This window comes from Phyllobates terribilis, unplaced genomic scaffold, assembly GCF_046119375.1.
Source record: "Phyllobates terribilis strain yellow unplaced genomic scaffold, ASM4611937v1 Scaffold_11__3_contigs__length_659146591, whole genome shotgun sequence".
Classification (NCBI taxonomy): Eukaryota; Metazoa; Chordata; class Amphibia; order Anura; family Dendrobatidae; genus Phyllobates; species Phyllobates terribilis.
Genome location: NW_027362771.1, coordinates 314,813,379 through 314,829,790, shown reverse-complemented (window position 1 = coordinate 314,829,790; position 16,412 = coordinate 314,813,379).

The following is a 16,412-nucleotide window of genomic DNA, read 5'->3' as shown; positions in this document are numbered from 1 at the left end:
TGAAAAATTTCCTTTAGTCTGTCAGTGAAGTAATTCACCGCAGATTGCTGTTCAAACTACTTACCTACAGGCCAGGTATTTAAAACTCTGTTTTCTCCGTCACACGGATCACATATACATTGTAAGAAAATACTGCCAATTCTGGCCTCCATTAAAAATTTCATTTCGCGTGTCAGTGAAGCAATTCACACCAGTTTGCTGTTCAAACTAATTACCTACAGGCCAGGTATTTAAAACTCTGTTTTCTCCGTCACATGGATCACATATAAGTTCGCTCCAAACTCAGTCATTTGTAGTGAGCGTGGAAGATACTATCCTCCATTTAAAATGGGAAAGGCACGTGGCAGGGGATGGGGAACTGGACGTGATGGTAATGGTGCATGCAGAAGCCGAGGACAAGGCCGTGGGCAAGCCAAAATTGTGCCACAACAAACACTCACATCTTCTCGCCTGACCTTCCTGTCAAAATTTCTAGGGGACCGCAGCACACCACTATTGAACCCAGAGCAGTGTCAAAAGGTTGTTGGTTGGATAGCGGATAATGCTTCCAGTCACTTAGCCACCACCACCACCACCACCCTGTCTTCCACACAGTCAAGTCTCAGTAGCCGTGAGTCTGGACCGCATATTCCTCACCCTGATCCTCCTTCCTCCCACCATGCCGAGTGCCCAGAGACAACTGATCCCACACTTGGATACTCTGAAGAGATGTTCACTTTTCCATTTATAGATTCGGGCCTTTCGCCCGGTCCACTTGAAGTGGGGCAAGAGGAGATCGCGTGTAGCGATGCCCAAATAATTGAGCAGCCACGGTGACACGAAGGCAATGGTGGGAAAGTGGACAATGATGAGACACAATTGCCAGAAAGTCAGGAGGAGGACCAGGGTGCGGAAGTGGAAGACGAGGTGGTGGATGATATAGTAACTGACCCATCCTGGCAGGAGGACATGCAGAGTGAGGACAGCAGCACACAGGGGGAGGGAGGCAGAGCACCCCAACAGGCAGGAAGAAGCAGGGTGGTGGCCGCAGACAGAAGGCAGGCAACCGTTCCCCGTAACACCAACACGAAGGAAGTTGCCAGTACAACTGTTAGGTCTTCCCGAGTCTGGTTGTTTTTAAAGACTCTACTGTTAACCCCAAAAAGGTCATTTGCACCACCTGCCATGCCAGCATCAGCAGGGGTGGCAAAACGACCAGCTTGACCACAACCAGCATGATCAGGCACATGGCAGCAAAGCACCCAACTTTGTGGGCCAAACCCCAGGGTCCAGGAACAGTGTCCTGCAGGTGGCACCATTGCTTCTTCCGCTGTTGTGCATGCAAGCCAATCCCCTGTCCATGGTGCATGCGAAGATGCCTCCTGCCCTGCACCTGTCGTTGCGCACTCTCAAGTAGCAGCATCAGGAAGCACGTCCATGTCCTTGTCCCAGCGCAGCGCTCAGTTGTTCATACCCCAGTCCTTGGAACGCAAGCGCAAATAAGCAGCCAATGCCCCACGGGCCCCACTACAAAATTCTCACATTTCACTACTGCTTGCGCTCGAAATGTTGCCTTTTAGGCTCGTGTAGACAGAAGCATTCTGCAACCTAATGGCGGTGGCCGTCCCTCGGTACTCGGTCCCCAGCTGCCACTATTTCTCAGTCCCCGCATTACACAAGCACGTGTCCCAAAGCATTAACTGTGCCCTCAACAGCTCAGTTACCGGGAAAGTCCACCAAACCACGGACATATGGACAAGTGCTTTTGGGCAGGGATGGTACATCTTGCTGACGGCACACTAGGTTAACATAGTGGAAGCTGGAACCCAGTCAGACCTTGGGATGGAACACGTCCTCCTGACGCCAAGGATTGTGGGCCCTAGGTCAATCAGGGTTGCCCCCACAGTCTACAGCTCCTGCATCCCATCCTCGACAGCCTCCCACTCCTCTTCAGCCTCCATCTCCGAAATGACCACATCAGTCACAAGCTGGAAGCACTGCAGCACTGCCTCGGCCAAGAGGCAACAGGCTGTGCTGAAGCTAATATGCTTAGGTGGTAAACCTCACATTGCTGAAGAGTTGTGGACAGCTCTGAAAGAGCAGGCAGATCTTTGGTCACACTGCTGAACCTACAGCCAGGCATGGTCGTGTGTGACAATGGCTGGAACATGGTGGCGACCCTGAGGCGAGGCGAGCTCACACACGTACCATGCCTGGCCCATGTGTTTAACCTCGTGGTTCAGAGGTTTCTCAAATCCTACCCGGAGCTGCCGCATCTGCTTGTTAAAGTACGCCGCCTATGTGCCCATTTTGGAAAGTCAGCTACAGCTTTCGCCGCCCTTGCCGTGTTTCAGCAGCGTTTGCAGCTTCCGGCTCACTGACTGGTGTGTGATGTCCCCACGCATTGGAACTCTACACTGCAGATGTTGGGAAGGATTTGTGAGCCGAAGAGGGCAGTTGTTGAGTACCTGCATCAACAAGGCCATTGGTATTCAGTTCAGACTCCACACATAAGACCTTAGGAGTGGACATGGATGTCAAGCATATGTACCATCCTCCAAAACTTTGAGGACTTCACCAAGATGGTGAGCAGCGATGATGCCATAATTAGCGTCACCACCTTGCTTCTCTGTCTTCTGAAACACTCTCTGCTCACAATCAAAGAGGATGCATTGCAGGCGGAGCACGATAAGATGGAGCAAGGAAGCATACAGGGTGATTACACACAGCCAAGCCTCATCTCATCCCAACGTGTATTGGGTGACAATAAGGAAGAGGAGGAGGAGGAGAAAGGACAGGAGCTAGTTTCATGCACTATAGACGGTACTACCTGCACAGCTGTCATACCGTCTTTTCAGCGTGGATGGCCAGAGGATAGAGACTGGAGGAGGAGGAGGAGAGCATGGTCAGTCATCCTCTTGGTGAGGACACAGAAGTGTTGCCTGTTAGTAGTCTGGCATGCATGGCTGAGTTTATGTTACGCTGCCTTTCCCATGACCCTCGCGTTCTCAAAATTTTGGGTGACAGTCATTACTGGTTGGTGACCCACACTACAAGGAGAACTTTATATCTCTTATTCCTGAGGCGGACAGGTCTACAAAAATTGGGCTGTACCAGAAGGCCCTTGTTGCGGAACTATTAAAAAAATTTCCCATCTGAAAAGGCTGGCGGCAAATGGCACACTTCGTTGGACAACCAAGGAGTACAGGCAAAAGAGACACAACTCCAATCCAGCAGAGGCAGGGGAACACTGTCAAAGTTCTGGAAGAGTTTTCTCAGACCCTCCCATCGCACAGGCCCTGAGGCGTGGGGTACTCTCACAAGGAGTGCAAAATTTTGGAAGGGAGTACCTTGCTGAAAGTACCAATGTCCTCCGTGATTCCTCTGTGCCTTATAATTATTATGTATCCAAGCTGGATACGTGGAATGAACTGGCTCTCTATGCCTTGGAGGTCCTGGACTGCCCTGCAACCAGTGTTTTATCAGAGCGGGTTTTTAGTGCCGCTGGTGGAATTATAACTGATAAGCGCATCCGTCTGTCAACTGAAAATGCTGACAGGCTGACTCTTATAAAAATGAACAAGCGCTGGATTGGGCCAGACTTCTCTACACCACCGAATGATAGCAGCGTAACATAAACTCAAATCCAGTGTCTTTCCTTGGGAGGTGTATTCCCATGCAACATTTCACACCCAGACATGGGTATACGCTTCCTGATTTTGGCTATTTGCTCTTGTCCTCCTCCATCTCTTCATTCTCCACCATCATATCACCAGGGTGACCGTGGTCCGTGATACAACACCCACATAATTTTTTAAAGGGTGTTTATGATGCCCGTAAACATTTTTTTTTATACAGTATGTTCATGTATACCCCCAGGGGTAAATGTTTGTCAGCCCATACACTTAGTGCATGGGCATTACAAGTATAAGAGGCCCGCTCCTTTCTAATGGGAACATTTTTTTATGAGGCCCTCCTCCACGTCTCTTCCAAGGGGCATTGAAGTGCCTCCAAATTTTTGGCAGCCCTTGCATTCACTGCATAGGCCAACACTATGGGAGACTCTCTCCTTTCTAATGGGAATTTGTCTTTACTGTGGCCCTGCTCTATGTTTCTTTAAATTCTTAGTTGGGTTTTTCCTAAAATTGGTCAGCCGTCGGACTCACTGCATACCCTATAACTGTAGAGCAGACCCTCTCCTTTCTAATGGGAACATGTCGTACTTGTTACTGTGGCCCTGCTCTATGTGTCTTTAAATTCTTAGGGGGGTTTTTCCTAAAATTGTTCAGCCTTTGGACTCACTGCATACCCTATAACTGTATAGCAGACTCTCTCCTTTCTTATGGGAATTTGTCGTTACTTTGACCCTGCTCTATGTGTCTTTAAATTCTTAGTGGGGTTTTTCCTAATATTGGTCAGCCTTTGGACTCACTGCATACCCTATAACTGTATAGCAGACTCTCTCCTTTCTTATGGGAATTTGTCTTTACTGTGGCACTGCTCTATGTGTCTTTAAATTCTTAGTGGGGTTTTTCCTAAAATTGGTCAGCCGTCGGACTCACTGCATACCCTATAACTGTATAGCAGACCCTCTCCTTTCTAATGGGAACATGTCGTACTTGTTACTGTGGCCCTGCTCTATGTGTCTTTAAATTCTTAGTGGGGTTTTTCCTAAAATTGTTCAGCCTTTGGACTCACTGCATACCCTATAACTGTATAGCAGACTCTCTCCTTTCTGATGGGAATTTGTCATTACTGTGGCCCTGCTCTATGTGTCTTTAAATTCTTAGTGGGGTTTTTCCTAAAATTGTTCAGCCTTTGGACTCACTGCATACCCTATAACTGTATAGCAGACCCTCTCCTTTCTAATGGGAACAAGTCGTACTTGTTACTGTGGCCCTGCTTTATGTGTCTTTAAATTCTTAGTGGAGTTTTTCCTATTATTGGTCAGCCTTTGGACTCACTGCATACTCTATAACTGTATAGCAGACTCTCTCCTTTCTTATGGGAGTTTGTCGCTACTGTGGCCCTGCTCTATGTGTCTTTAAATTCTTAGTGGGGTTTTTCCTAAATTGTTCAGCCATCGGACTCACTGCATACCCTATAACTGTATAGCAGACCCTCTCCTTTCTAATGGGAACAAGTCGTACTTGTTACTGTGGCCCTGCTCTATGTGTCTTTAAATTCTTAGTGGGGTTTTTCCTATTATTGGTCAGCCTTTGGACTCACTGCATACTTTATAACTGTATAGCAGACTCTCTCCTTTCTTATGGGAGTTTGTCGTTACTGTGGCCCTGCTGTATGTGTCTTTAAATTCTTAGTGGGGTTTTTCCTAAATTGTTCAGCCGTCGGACTCACTGCATACCCTATAACTGTATAGCAGACCCTCTCATTTCTAATGGGAACAAGTCGTACTTGTTACTGTGGCCCTGCTCTATGTGTCTTTAAATTCTTAGTGGGGTTTTTCCCAAATTTTGGCAGCCCTTGCAGTCACAGCATGGGCATTACCACTATAGGAGACCCGCTCCTTTATAATGGGAACATTTTTTTTACTGAGACCCTCCTCTATGTCTCTTCAAAGGGGTATTGGGTTGCGTCCAAATTTTTGGCAGCCCTTGCAGTTACTGGATACACAATAATAGTATAGGAGACCCACTTGTTAATAATGGGAACAACAAAGCATAGCCGGCTGATGGCTCTCTAAGAATAGTGAGGGACGACTGCTGGCCTTTTAAGAATAGTAAGGGCCATCTGATGGCCTTATAAAAATAGGCTTTATGACTTTCAGAGTCCTTCCATCATAAATAAAACAGGATGTGTCTGATGATGTGTCACACACCACATTGCCAGATACGGTTGTAAAATGTTAAAATGACATTTCCCGATGAATGCATTTGTCTTAAAAAATAACGTAAAAAAAAACAAAACAATAGGATCTTTCTTTAGTATAAAAAGCAGAGTCACCAATTTAACCTCAATGTAATGACATTGTTCATCTCCTGCACCTCCTCCGCCATCTCTGAAATGACCACATCAGTCACAAGCTGGCGGCACTGCAGCACTGCCTTGGCCAAGCGGCAACTGGCTGTGCTGAAGATAACATGCTTAATGCTTAATTGAAAAACCGCCCATCGCTGCAGAGTTGTTGAAAGCTGTAACACAGCAGCCTGATCTGTGGCTCTCACCGCTGAACATACAGCCAGGCATGGTCATGTGGGACAATGGGCGGAACCTGGTGACGGAGAAATGACACCCAGAGTAGATACGGTTTCCCTCTATGCCAGTCATTTCACCGAGCTAAATAAAACTCTCATCAAAAAAAGCTGCGGAATGGCTGCGTACCATCCCTGGCCACATTCACCTGTCCACGTGTTTGTGGGTAGGCGATCCTTCCCAGTAAGTGCACTGGGTAATGTTGTGGGACCCGTGCTTGTGGAAGTTGGAGACGATACCGGGAGAAATAGTGGCGCCTGGGGACCGAGTATGGATACCCGGCCGCCGCCGTCATGAGGTTGTGAAAAGCTTCCACCTCCACAAGCCTAAAAGACCACATTTCAAGTGAAAGCAGCTTTAGAGGACTTCCTGGGAGAAATGACCGCTGGGTAGATATGGTTTCCCAAGTTCTTTCACCAAGTTAAAAAATATGGCTGTTGTGAAATACAACTCAGCAAAAAAAGCTGTGGACTGGCTCCGTACCATCTCTAGCCACATTCACCTGTCCACGTGTTTGTGGTTAAGCGGTCCTTCCCAGTAAGTGCACTGGGGAGGGCACGGGTAATATTGTGGGACCAGTGCTTGTGGCGGAGACGACACCGGGAGAAACAGTGGCAGCTTGGGACCGAGTATGGACACCCGGCCGCCGCTGGCATAAGGTTATGAAAAGCTTCTGCCTCCATGAGCCTAAAAGGCCACATTTCAAGTGCAAGCAGCTGTCAAAAATTTGGCAGCATAGTATTGCAGCCTGTGGGTGGGTGGCTGGCTGCATACTTGCGCTTGCATTCCAGGGAAAGGAGTAGGGACAACTGAACGCTGCACTGGGACAAAGACGTGGACGGTGATTGTTGCAAGTCTGCAACGACAGGTGCATGGCAGGAGGCATCTTCGCATGCGCCAAGGATCACTTATGATGGGCACACATTTAGGCAGTGACCTGGGAGTCAGAAATGCTTCCAGAGGTCTTCCCCATGCTGTTCCCAAGTCTTTTCAGCGCTGTATGCATGTGTCTGATGATGTGTCACACACCACATGGCCAGATAAGGTTGTAAAATGTTAAAATGACATTTCTCAGTGAATGCATTTGTCACGGTTGAAAGCAATGCAAAAGTGAAAAAACGCATCAAGAACGCTACGTGTGAACATAGCCCAAGGTGTGGAGGAGTATTTTTGGTTTTGGTTATTTATTTTGCCTTATATACAAGTCATTACCCTGGAAAGGATGTTCCTTAATATATTTCCCAGGAAAATCCATTTTGGTTTTGTTTTTGAATGTTTTATTGTGAGTCTGTAAAAGTGGCGTAATACTCTGACAACGTTGTTGACAGCAGTGACCTGGGAGTCAGAAATGCTTCCAGGGGTCTTCCCCAAGCTGTTTCAATGACATTTGAGCACTGTTCCCATCGATTTGGGCAATTTTTAGGCCCTCTGCAGACCACCGGGGGGAGCCGCCTGAAAAATGCTCGAGTTTCCCGTAGACTTACATTGGGCTCGCTGCTCGGGTCGAGCACCCGAGTATTCCAATTTGCTCGACCCGAGCAACGAGTACCCGAGCATTTTAGTTAATACTAGTGATGAGTGAGTATGCTCATTATTCGACATTTACGAGCATGCTCGGGTGTTTCCCGAGTATCTTCAGCGTGCTCGGGTGTTATGTTTTAGTCGTCCTGTGTGCATGATTTGTTTCACAGCTTTAATACATGTGAGGAATGCCTGTTTCTTAGGCATTCTTCACATGTATTAAAGCTGACAAACAGTCGCAAATAATGAGCACTGAGTGACAAAAGCATAACCACCGAGCATCGCTGAAAATACTCGGCGAGCACCCAGGCATGCTCGCCGAAAGAGTTAACAGGACATACTCGCTCATCTCTAGTTGAGACTACTGTATGGGAGATACTGGAAGTGTGCAGCATGGAATCACAGGGATGAAGTTAATTCATATTGGATGTAGCTTTATATATTCGATATATGTACAAATATATATATATAAATGAGCTCATTCTCTTTGAAAAGTAAGATTGCAATCATTATCTCACCGGACACAAGAACAATTTCCAAATTGTTAACAACACTGAGTTTCATAAAACATTTAAGTAAAGTTAATAACATAACTTTCATTAAAAAATCTTCAGTTTTACTCAAATTAGTTGATGCAAAAATGAGTATACCCCACATCAAAAACAACTACATCTAGTATTTTCTATGACCTCCATGATTTTTAAGTACTGCGCCATGTCTTCTAGGCATGGAACGAACAAGTTGGCGACATATTGCATCATCTATCTTTTTCCATTCTTGAAGAACGACCTCTTTTACAGCTTGGATGCTGGATAGAGGGTGATGCTCAACTTGTCTCTTCACAATACCCTATAGGTGTTAAGATCAGGAGACATACTTAGTCACTGAATCACATAACTGAATTCACTATGCAGGTAAAGCACCACCCTATCAATGTGCCTCAATACTAGTGCAGTAACACAGTCCAATTTTGGCCTTTTTTTGTCCCTAAGTGGAATGAGCTGTGCACTTAGACTTCCAAGTCCTATGCTGTTAAAAGATAAAATGGTGCTGCTTGGCTGGTCTTCATCTTTTATTCTGCCTATGATAGTCCATCCTAATTATCTGCGCTAGACCATGTGATGCGATAGCTGCAGAACATTTAGGCAGAAGCCTTCTGGGCCATGCCAGACGTCATTGGTGCACTCTGTGACTCTCCATCAGTGTGTGCAATGGCATCAAGCATGTTCGCATGTCCAAGGGACAGCGATGGGGGCGTCTTGTGCGCCGTCATACGCAAATCTTTTCCTGGGACTGTGGGAAAGGGATACGATGTTTGAGACACCCGGTCACGAATCGGTCATCTCCTGGTCACGTTATATTGATGACGTGCTGTTTATCTGACAGGGCTCCATGTCGCAACTAGACAGGTTCCTACATCATATTAACAATAACAAATTAAACATCAAACTGACGTATAAATACAGTAAGTCCCACATTGATTCCTTGACCTACCCATCTCCAGACTGGAATATGGTAGGATTGGCATGGATATTTTTCGTAAGGAGACTTCCACCAACTCCTTATTACATTTCACCTCGCCTCACCCTCCAAAAACTGAAAAGTTCAATTCCCATTGGCCAGTACCTCAGAGCCCGCCGCATATGTTCGAGTGATGATAGATTCATAAATCAAGCAAAAGACCTCTCAAAGAGATTTTTTAATAGAGGCTATAATATTCGTGACATCAACAGAGCATTTCTTCGGCCCAAAAACAAGAATAGACAAAGTCTTCTTTCTAATAATTTGAGATCTAGAAGAGGGGAGTCATCAGAAAACTCAAGCCCCAGATTTCTATCAGCCTTCAATAGTAATTGGATAGACATTGAAAAAATCTTGACAAGACATTGGCCAGTTCTAATGACCGATAAAGACGTTAGATGTCAGCTCCCCAAACGACCAGCCATGACCTGGCGGAAATCTAATACATTAAGTGACATGTTAACAAACAGTCACTATATTCCACCAAAAAGTTCATATTTATTTGGGAGCAGAGGTCCCCCCTGGGGTAGTTACTCATGTGGTAAATGTTTGGTGTGCAAATATTTCCCAAGAGCATCCCACTTTTGTAACTCCAATGGAGAGAAATCCTTTCGGATTGTCCACCATATCACTTGTGAGACTGAAGCAGTTATCTACCACCTCACTTGTCCCTGCGGCCTAATTTATATAGGGATGACCACCAGATCCCTGAAAGTACGCATTCAAGCACACATCAGGGACGCTTCAACCTGCCCAAATGTTCAAACGCTTAAAACTATACCTAAACATTTTTTAGAAAATCATGGAGGCCTTACGGTCTGCGGTATTGATCACATATACATGGGTATTAGATGTGGTAACCTTAAAAAGAAACTGCTACAGAAAGAAACATGGTGGATCGTGCTATTGGATACGGCTTCCCCAAAAAGGTTGAATGATATGGTCAGTTCCATGTCTTTTTTGTAAAGAAATTGTTGCTCTGTTTTATGATTGACACCTTTGGCCTTCCTTTTAACTACTTTTAATTATGCTTGTATCTTGGTCACTAAATGTTTTTGTTTTACACCCCATTGACAATCAGTCTGATCTAGGTCTGCTACATCTTCGCTGTTTTAAAGTTTTGGTAGGATCATCTGAAAGAATTTATGCATATATGAAGCTGATAGAAGAGATATCCCATTGATGATCTCAGAGAGTACCAAAACAGTAGAAATACCCCCTGGATGATGATCTCAGTGACTACAATGATAGAAGAAACATCTCCTTAATGATGTCTTTAAAGATTATCATGACAGAAGATACACCTCCTGGATGATGATCTCTAAGATTACTATGAGATCTCCGGAAGGACCAATGTGCAGAGCTGGTGGTTTGGACTACTATTGGCCAGCAAGCAACCATAATTCATTAAGAGACATATTTGGACACTTATCCCTGTTTGCTGTAGGTCGCTTCAAATGGCCCTTACTGCAAATTATAAATTCTGCTGACTTTGATATATCTTATTTAACTATTCAGCAATGATGGTACCAATCTATATTGCAATGTTTATAATTTATGGTCCTCTGTTAGAATATCTTAATATCTTATATGCTGCCATCACATGTGAAATAGATGGTGGCATATTTAATCCCTCCATCTATAACATTTTTATGCTGCTTCTGCAGTTTATGTGAGTATGCGGACTGCTGCGGCATAGTGAAGTGGCCATTCCATGTGCCTGCACAGTACCACCTATTTCGCAGGACTCACTTTCACTTAAACTTTTTAGCGTGACTTTCCATTTACCTAGACACGCTCCCACGCATGCGTGCTCTTGCTTCAGCGGTGTCCTGGACTCACTGCGTTACCGCGGGGATGGAATGGATAACATGCTTCTCCTTCCTGTTACGTGGGGCGCACGTGAGCCTGTGTCATCGTCGGGGCGGAGCGCTATTGCGTTGGAGGTTCTGATTGGTACACTCCCATATATAAGGTGGCCCCCTTCTCAAGACAGCCACTCCTCCTGACGAAGCCGATCTCGGCGAAACGCGCATCGAGGCTTCTGCACATCCCCAGCATTTCTTCCCACGCCGCCATATATCTTTCCTGCATGACTCAAGGTAATGGAGACTTAATATCATCAGCATTGAACTGATGGTGCGGTGTGTATGTGTTCCCACTGCACTTACAGTCCATAGTTTATCTAATTAGCTTCCATAGTTTATCTATTCAGACAATAGTCTATTGGAGTATATTTATACCCCTATTACTGGGTTATACATGCATAACCTACTACTAGGTTATACATCTTTTACATGGAGCATTTTTTACATGGAGTATTTTTCTATGGTCTATTGACTGAGAGTCCTATGGTTGGGTCTGTGTTTGGACATTTGTACAACAGATTATGATATATATACAGTACAGACCAAAAGTTTGGACACACCTTCTCATTTAAAGATTTTTCTGTATTTTCATGACTATGAAAATTGTACATTCACACTGAAGGCATCAAAACTATGAATTAACACATGTGGAATTATATACTTAACAAAAAAGTGTGAAACAACTGAAAATATGTCTTATATTCTAGGTTCTTCAAAGTAGCCACCTTTTGCTAAAATGAGTGCTTTGCACACTCTTGGCATTCTCTTGATGAGCTTCAAGAGGTAGTCACCGGAAATGGTTTTCACTTCACAGGTGTGCCCTGTCAGGTTTAATAAGTGGGATTTCTTGCCTTATGAATGGGGTTAGGACCATCAGTTGTGTTGTGCAGAAGTCAGGTGGATACACAGCTGATAGTCCTACTGAATAGACTGTTAGCTGCTTTTTTCTTGCCATAATACAAATTCTAAGTAAAGAAAAACGAGTGGCCATCATTACTTTAAGAAATGAAGGTCAGTCAGTCCGAAAAATTGGGAAAACTTTGAAAGTGTCCCCAAGTGCAGTTGCAAAAACCATCAAGCGCTACAAAGAAACTGGCTCACATGAGGACCGCCCCAGCAAAGGAAGACGAAGAGTCACCTCTGCTTCTGAGGATAAGTTTATCCGAGTCACCAGCCTCAGAAATCGCAGGTTAACAGCAGCTCAGATTAGAGACCAGGTCAATGCCACACAGAGTTCTAGCAGCAGACACATCTCTACAACAACTGTTAAGAGGAGACTTTGTGCAGCAGGCCTTCATGGTAAAATAGCTGCTAGGAAACCACTGCTAAGGACAGGCAACAAGCAGAAGAGACTTGTTTGGGCTAAAGAACACAAGGAATGGACATTAGATTAGTGGAAATCTGTGCTTTGGTCTGATTAATCCAAATTTGAGATCTTTGGTTCCAACCACTGTGTCTTTGTGCGACGCAGAAAAGGTGAACGGATGGACTCTACATGCCTGGTTCCCACCGTGAAGCATGGAGGAGGAGGTGTGATGGTGTGGGGGTGCTTTGCTGGTGACACTGTTGGGGATTTATTCAAAATTGAAGGCATACCGAACCAGCATGGCTACCACAGCATCTTGCAGCGGCATGCTATTCCATCCGGTTTGCGTTTAGTTGGACCATCATTTATTTTTCAACAGGACAATGACCTCAAACACACCTCCAGGCTGTGTAAGGGCTATTTGACCAAGAAGGAGAGTGATGGGGTGCTACGCCAGATGACCTGGCCTCCACAGTCACCAGACCTGAACCCAATCGAGATGGTTTGGGGTGAGCTGGACCGCAGAGTGAAGGCAAAAGGGCCAACAAGTGCTAAGCATCTCTGGGAACTCCTTCAAGATTGTTGGAAGACCATTTCCGGTGACTACCTCTTGAAGCTCATCAAAAGGATGCCAAGAGTGTGCAAAGCTATCATCAAAGCGAAAGGTGGCTACTTTGAAGAACCTAGAATATAAGACATATTTTCAGCTGTTTCACACTTTTTTGTTAAGTATATAATTCCACATGTGTTAATTCATAGTTTTGATGCCTTCAGTGTGAATGTACAATTTTCATAGTCATGAAAATACAGAAAAATCTTTAAATGAGAAGGTGTGTCCAAACTTTTGGTCTGTACTGTATATATATATATATATATATATATATATATATATATATATATACAAATACCTGTCCATTTTTACTTTTCTATATTATTTGGCTGGCAGATTATGCTGACACTTATTACTCATTGAGTGCCATACAGGGGATGCAAGTCTCTTTGCAGGGTTTACCAACTATACCCTGCCCTTTCTTCTATTAGCTGTTCCTCCCCCTAATCTCACCTTCATTATTTATATTTGAGTATCTTTGGTGAATAATATTGTCTCAATAAAGTATATTTATATGGATAAATCCCTTTATGTGTTGTTTTGGAGACATTTTACATGCGTATTAAGGAATTTACAATCAAATATGTAGAGTTTCTCTCTTTGATTTATAACTTTTCTCTCCAATACTTCTTTTTGGTTGTGCTGTCTTTATAGGGATTACGGACCATATATTGCATGGTCGGTTTATAGGTTTTCATTTTCGTATTATTGGCTGATCTGCAAAAACTGTTTAAATTCTCGAGAACCTGCAAATTTTAGGAAATCTGACCCAAAGTCAATTCTCCAAGTATCAATTTGATCATCTCTAACTAATATGTATATTGATCCTATCATTTTTATAATTCCACTTTTCCTTCTTGGTGTTACAAATGTTGAGGAGTGAATCTATCTATCTAGCTATATCCACATATGTGAAATAGAGATACTGTATATATGGTACATAGAAAAGAACTTTATAAAAGAAAGATGGGATTCTGGTCCCAAGAATCCATGCACATCCTCTGTATACAAAAGGTCCACTTCCCCAGAATTTCACAGTTTTTAAGGTATAAGTGTTAATGCTTCAGATTGATGATCCAAGTATGAAATAAAGCACTGGACTGCCACTAATATACAGCTATGAATGAATGAGACAGTTACAGAGTTACAGGGGTTATGAAAGCTATGACATTGATGACTTTTCTGTAGGATAGGATATCATTATCAGATGCAACAGCCACTAAATCCCCCCACCCCAATCCGCTGTTTTCAACTCCGGTGGCAGACGGATGTAAACTGATCAGAGCTTGAACAGCACAGCTCAGTCCTATTTGTTTCATAGGAATTTTCCTGCAGTTATGAGCAAAAAGTGATTGCACCCGCCTTTAAACATAAATTAACTGTGAATTATCACATCTTTGGGAAGCTGAGTTCAATTTCCCTATCCACACAGAGGCCTGATTACTGCAACATCTGTTCTCAATAAAGAAATCACTTAAATAGGACCTGCCTGATAAAGTGAAGTAAACCAAAATATCCTCAAAAGCTATATTTCATGCTGTGATCCAAAGAAATTCAGGAACAAATGAGAAACAAAGTAATTGAGATCTATCAGTCTGGAAAAGGTTAGAAAGCCATTTCTAAAGCTCTGGGACTTTAGCAAACCAAAGTGAGATCCATTATCCACAAATGGCGAAAACATGGAACAGTGGTGAACCTTCCCAGGAGTAGCCGGCTGACCAAACTTACCCCAAGAGCGCTGCGACAACTCATCCAAGAGGTCACAAAAGACCCCACAACAACATCTAAAGAACTGCACGCCTCACTTGCCTCAGTTAAGATCAGTGTTCATGACGCCACCATAAGTAAGAGACTGGGCAAAAATGGCATGCATGGCAGAGTTCCAAGATAAAAACCACTGCTGAGCAAAAAGAACATAAAGGCTCGTTTCAGTTTTGCCAGAAAACATCTTGATGATCGCCAAGACTTTTGGGAGAATACTTTGTGGACTGAAGAGATAAAAGTTGAACTTTTTGGAAGGTGTAAGTCCCACTGCATCTGGCATAGAAGTAACACAGCATTTCAGAAAAGGAACATCAAACCAACAGTAAAATATAGTGGTAGTAGTGTGATGGTCTGGGGCTGATTTGCTGCTTCAGGACCTGGAAGACTTGCTGTGGAAAATGGAACCATGAATTCTGCTATCTACCAAAAGATCCTGAAGGAGACTGTCTGGCCATCTGTTTGTGACCTAAAGCTGAAACGCACTTGGTTTATGCAGCAGGATAATGATCCAAAACACACCAGCAAGTCCACCTCTGAATGGCTTAATAAAAACAAAATTAAGACTTTGGAGTGGCCTAGTAAAAGTCCTGACCTTAATCAGATTGAGATGCTGTGGGATAACCTTAAAAAGGCAGTTCATGCCCGGAAACTCTCCAATGTAGCTGAATTACAACAATTTTGCCAGTTATTGCAAACACTTGATAGCAGTTGTTGCTGCTAAGGGTGGCCCAACCAGTTATTAGGTTTAGGGGGCAATTACTTTTTCACACAGGGCCCTCTAGGTTTGTATTTACTTTTCCTTAATAATAAAGACCTTCACTAAACCACTTTCTGGCCCAAGGCATACTAATATGTATCTGCGCCCTGGGCCTTATGGGCCAGATACATATTAGTACGCCCTGGCGATTTCACCCTCACACAGGCTGTGCGGACACGATCACTGCCTGTTGTCAGCTGATTGTCACAGCGGACACCCGGTACTATGTGCAAGCAGTGGTGCCGCACCGCTCCCTGCACATTAACCCCCGAAATGCTGCAATCAAAGTCGATCACAGCATTGCGGGAGCAAGGGGGGAGGTAAGCGCCAATACTTACCTCCTTTCTGGTGTCCCGCAGTGTATGTGCCGGGTCCTGGATGTTGTGATAGTGACCTAATGTCGTCATGACTACATCTGGGTCACCAGGAGGCAAGAAGTTACTTTGGTCATGCGCAGTGCGCGACCAAAGTAACTTCTCCCTGTGTAGCTCTGACAGGTTCTATAGCACAGGGATGCTGCTGCATTACTATGCTATACAGCCGATCAGAATGTAAAAAGTGAAAATCCCATAGTGGGACAAAGTATAAAAGTTCCAAAAGTGTCAGAAAGTGAAAAAAAATGAAAAAAATATAAAAAATAAAAATGAAAAAAATAATCCCCAAAAAATAAAAATATACTGCGCCCATAAATAAATATTCTTATAAAAAATAAATAAACCAATAAAAGTACACATATTTGGCATCACCGCATCCGGAACGATCTGACCTATAAAACTGTCACACTAGTTAACCCCCTAAAGTGAAAAGCAAAAAGCGATGCTTTATCATCACACTGCCAAACAAAAAATGGAATAAAACGTGACCAAAAAGACG